This window comes from Myodes glareolus, chromosome 5 (assembly GCF_982192425.1).
Source record: "Myodes glareolus chromosome 5, mMyoGla1.1, whole genome shotgun sequence".
Classification (NCBI taxonomy): domain Eukaryota; kingdom Metazoa; phylum Chordata; class Mammalia; order Rodentia; family Cricetidae; genus Myodes; species Myodes glareolus.
The window spans coordinates 117,845,867-117,851,560 of record NC_142030.1 but is presented as its reverse complement, the minus strand read 5'-3'; the positions used below and the strand labels follow the sequence as shown (position 1 = coordinate 117,851,560).

Genomic DNA, 5,694 nt, shown 5'->3' with positions numbered 1-5,694 from the left:
TAATCTCTTTCTGTATTTTCCATCTTCACATGGCTTTTTTTACTCTATTTGTTTTTAATATTTATGTTCTTTGCTCCTTTAAGCTATATCTGTTTATACTCTTATTTTTATAACTATTTACTTGCTTTTATAACAGTTTATACTTTTTTCTCTCTCTCATACAAACCTACACATATTTTTTTAAAACACACTATATCTCTTGTAGAGGTATTTTATAGCTGAATGTGCCCTACTGTGTATCTGAAATCCTTTTCTAAAGGGTCATTTGAAAATGTAAGCAGTGTGGTCATCATAGCCCTGGAAGCTGGCACTGCCTCTCTTGGCTTTTTTACATGGTAAAGATATGTTTACCATCAGCTCTGGAACCACCAGGCAGGAAGTGATGCTCACCATCTCAACTCTGGGATGCACTTGGCCCATGACAGCACCAAGTAACTTGCAATAGGCTCTGAAAGAGCCACAGCTGTTTCTCAAGGAATATGTGCAATTTTGGAAGGAGCTGTGTAGTTTTTGTTGCTAATATGGAGTCCAGAAGCCTTCTCTTAAATGAACCACACCTCTGCTTGCCTCTAGCAAACAGAACACACCTGAGAAAATGCTGTTACCAAGAAGTCATGCTTAACTCTGTTCTTTTGTATCTAAAATTCCTTCCCAAAATCTTTCAGTGTTTATGTGGATGTTTTTGGTGTACATTGGTGCCATTTTAAATAGAGACTCCTTGTTCATTTGCTGGCTGTCCAGACCCAAATAATCACACACAAACAATATTAGTAACAATACTGCTTGGCCAATACCTTTGGTGTATTTCTACCTAGATTTCATATCTTAAATTAACCCATTTCTATTAATCTGTATTGTGTCACAAGACTGTGACCTACCAAAAAATGTAGCATCTTTCTTTTTTGGCAGCTACATTCTGCCTCTTTTACTGTGTCTACTCTGTTTCTATGTCTATCTGTCTCCATCTGTCTGTGTGTCTCTCTCTCTGTGCACTTATTTTCTGCCTACCTTTTCTCAGCTAAGTCATTGGTCCAAAAAGTTTTATTCATGAATCAATTAAAGCAACACATATACAGAAGGATGTACCACGTTAGTGTCAAAATAAGAATTTTTATTTATATATTATCTATTTACATATTCAATTATAGTCATATTTAAACATGAATATAAATGTATAATTATATGTTTGATAAATATCCAGTAAAATCAATGGACTCAATTCATCTATAAAAAAACAAAGGCTGGATATTTTCCAAGCTTTATCATGCTGCCCAAGGATGACAAGAAGGGAGATGCTGGAAAGTTGTCCAGAAAAGACAAAGACCCAGTAAATAAGTCTTGTGTCAAGACTTAAAAAAAAAGTGGTCAGTGACAAAGTTGGGACAAGTTCAACAATATATTCCTGTTTGAAAAAGCTACGTATAACAAACTCTGTAGAGAAGTTCTCAACTATAAGCTTATTTGTCCAGCTTGAGGCTCTAAGAGACTATAGAGTAACAGTTCCTTGGCTCAGGCATCCCTTCAAAAGCTACTTAGTAAAGTTCTTATCAGGCTGCTTTCAAATCACAAATCCCAAGTATTTTAGACCAGAAATACAGATGATGGAAATGTGCCAGCTGCTGGTGAAGATGCATGAATAGGTTTAATCAGCTGTACATTTAAAAAAAATAAAACTATATTAAATGAAAAGATTAACAGAATGGATACAAAAGCAGAAAAGATCCTTCTTTTTTATACCAGAAGCACACCTTTAATTTAAAGACAGATATTACCTTAGAATAAAGGGATGGGAACAGACTTTCTAATAAAACACTTCTAAAAAGCAAGCCAGTATACTTACACTAATATTTAACCAGATTCTCTAAAATTGACTGCATACCTGATTAAAAAACAAATTACAACAGATTAAAAAAAAACAACAAAAACTTGGAGCAAACACCTATTTCTTATCAGATAAAAATGAATTAAAGCTAGAATTCAGCAACACCAATTACAGAAAGCCTTTAAATTTATAGAAATTGAATAAAGCTCAACTGATTCTCTACTAGGGCACAAAAGAAAGAAAGAAAGAAATGAAAACTTTGTAGAATTCAGAGAAAATGAATGTACAACATAGACAAAATTATGGACACAATGAAAGCAATGCTAAGAGAAAAGTTCATTGCACTAAATGCCTACATGAGTAAGTTGGTGAAATTACAAACAAGCAGATTAACAGCACATCTTGTAGCTCTAAATAAAAAGAAGCAAACACAAACCTGAAGAGTATATGAAGAAATAATCAAATTAAAAGCTGAAACCAATAGAATAGAAACAGAGACAATACAAATAAAGGAAAAAAAACTGGGATAGCACTTCAATCTTGGAACTCTTGAATATGAAAATGGTGTTAATTGCCTTGTTTATGCAATCCACTTTTTGATGTTGTATTATGGCTATCTGAGAATAAAATATATGCAACAAAAGCCCTGTAAAAAGTGTGAAATTTTATGTAAAGTACCACATGATTTAATGTTCACAATTTTTGTTATGTTTAGAAGAAATTATAAAAAATTATGCTTTCTCCTGTGGAGGATATTAATTGTTAAACATTCTTGATGTCTGTAAAGCTTCTGTTTCTCTTTTAGAAGTACACCATACATGTGCAAATGCCGTAAGACTGATTATTTTCTACTTTTATTTACTTTATCCTTGGCAAAGTCAAGGAAATTGGAAAAATTAATAACTGATAGGTTCTTGAGAAAATGAATATTTATTCAATTTAAAGATTTTATTTGGTGCCATTACATTTGGAAAAAGGAAAAATAATACAGAAAGAAATGCTATGAATTTTTAATCATAAATTTTCAAAAATAATTAATATTAGTATTTAAATCTGAAAATAAAGAAAGAGAAAAAATTTCTACATTTTCTGCTCTTAAAATTATTCCACATTTTATATGTTGAAAGCATATGTATACTACTTTTTATATAAGCCATTATGTTGCAAACATATCACCTTAAAAATATATGCATTTATTTTTCAGAAGTTGGGGGACTAGCTTGAGAAGCTTGAATTTCAATATTCAACTGCTGCTACAATAGGGAATATGAAATACTTACTGTTTATGTTACCTTTATTTGTAAGTAAAAGAAATAATTAATAGAAACAGAAGGAAGATTGTCAAACTCCTTTTATGGGGCTACTATTACCCTGATACTTAAATCACAGGAAGACATTCCTAAGAATGGGGATTACAGACCAAGCTCACTCATGAACAATGATGCAAAAATTCAAAATAAACTACTGGGAAATTGAATCCAAAAATAGATTAGAACCATCATCCACCATGATCAAGTCAGTTTCGTTCCACAGATGCAGGGATGGTTCAACATATGAAAATCTGTCAATGCAATCCACCACCATATAAACAAACTAAGAAATAAAAACTACATGATTATCTTATTAGATGCTCGAAATGCTTTTGACAAAATGCAACATCCCTTCATAATAAAGGTCTTGGAGAGAGCAGGGATACAAGGAACATACCTCAATATAATAAAGGCAATATACAGCAAGCCAACAGTAAACATTAAACTAAATGGAGAGAAACTCACAGTGATCTCACTGAAGTCAGAAACAAGACAATGTTGTCCACTCTCTCCATATCTTTTCAATATAGTTCTTGATGTCATAGCTAGAGCAATAAGACACCAAAAGGAGACCATGAAGATAGAAATCAGAAACGAAGGAGTCAAACTCTCAATATTTGCTGATGAAAGATGGCTTACATAAACAACCTAAAAAACTCTGCAAGAAACTTCTAAAACTCATAAATACTTTCAGTAATGTAGCAGGATACAATATTAACTCAAAAAAATCAGTAATCCTCCTGTTCACAGATGATATAATGCCTGAGAAAGAAATCAGGGAAACATCACCCTTTACAGTAGCCACAAAAAGCATAAAATATTTTGGAGTATCTCTATTCAAACAAATGGAAAACTTGTATGAAAAGAATTTCAAATCTTTGAAGAAAGAAATCGAAGAAGACACCAGAAATGGAAAGATCTCCCATTCTCTTGGGTAAGCAATACTGACATACTGAAAATGCAATCTTAAGAAAAGCAATCTACAGATTTAATGCGATGTCTATCAAAATCCCCACAAAATTCTTCACAGATCTTGAAAGAATGGTACTAAATTAAATATGGAAAAGCAAAAAACTCAAAGCCAAAACAATTCTGTACAATAAAAGAACTTCTGAAGGCATCAAAATCCCTGACTTCAAATGCTTTTACAGAGCTATGGTACTGTAAACAGCCTGGTATTGACATAAGAATAGAGAGGAGGACCAATGGAACTGAATCAAAGCCCCAGGTATTAATCTACACACCTTCAAACACCTGATTTTTGACAAAAATGCTAAAAATATAAATAGGAAAAAGATAGATATTTAACAAATGATGCTGGCATAACTGGATATCAACATGCAGAAGAATGAAAATAGACCCATATTTAACATCATGCACAAAACTCAAATCCAAATTGATCAAAGACCTCACCATGAAGCCAGACATACTATATCTTAAAGAACACAAAGTGGGAAGTACACTTGAACGCATTGTCACTGAGAACCACTTCCTAAACATAACCCCAGCAGTATAGACACTGAGAGAAACAGTTAAAAAATGGGACCTCCTGAAACTGAAAAGCTTCTCTAAGGCAAAGCATGTGGTCAACAAGACAAAATGACAGCCTACAGAATGGGAAAATTTCCTCACCCACCCCACATCAGACAGGAACTCAACAAATTGGTCATCAAAAGAACAAATGATCCAATAAAAATGGAGTACAAAACTAAACAGAGAACTCTCAATAGAGGAATCTAAAATGGCTAAAAGACACTAAAGAAAATGTTCAACATCAGTAATCAGTGAAATGTTCATCAAAGAAATTCTGAGATTCCATCTTAACACCTGTAAAAACTGACCAAGATCTCTCTCTTGACATGCTCAGATGTGTGGGAATAAAGATGTTAATAAAAGTTGGTATTGACCAATAATGCTAAGAATTATGTTACTGACCTGCTGGTATTTGGAAAAGTTGGTATTGACCAATAATGCTGAGAATTATGGAATTGAACTGATGTTTGCAACTTGTGAGAAAAGCTTGACACATACTGTAAAAGTTGGGATTTACCATATATGTTAAGAATTTTAGATTTTGATACAATGTGAGAAATTTAAGAGATGTTCTAATCTAGTTGAAGAAGCATTTTCAAATCAGGCGATCCTTTCTCCTTTAACTAGGTGACTATAGCCTTTGGGAGCATGATTATTCATAAAGTGTTATAATTTTTCCAGACAAAAAAGTATGGCTCCAAGACACAGAGCTCAAAGGTATCTCTCTTCCATAATCTCTTTTCTTCAGAGAGATAATGAGTCAATGAGGGGTTTGAAGCTTCTTCTCCTGAAATGCCTAAGAAAGGAACTCTCATTTATAAATGCCTATACCAGAGATGGAAAAATTTGGGTAAATGAAGAGGTGTTTGCCCAAGCCAAGCATGATCATCTGTCCTGTTGTAGATATACAGGTTTTATTAACATTAATAAGAGTAGATTGTAGGCCAATATTTCTATATGGTATGGCAGCAAGACTCTAAGGTCATAGATAATACCTAAAGTAGTCACATAATTTTCCTGATAGGCTGC

At 33.1% G+C, this 5,694-nt stretch overlaps 1 pseudogene; it reads left to right on the top strand.

The window, feature by feature from the left end:
- Positions 1-1,264: 1,264 nt before the first annotated feature.
- On the top strand, positions 1,265-1,636 carry LOC125406683 (small ribosomal subunit protein eS25 pseudogene; annotated as a pseudogene).
- Positions 1,637-5,694: the final 4,058 nt, after the last annotated feature.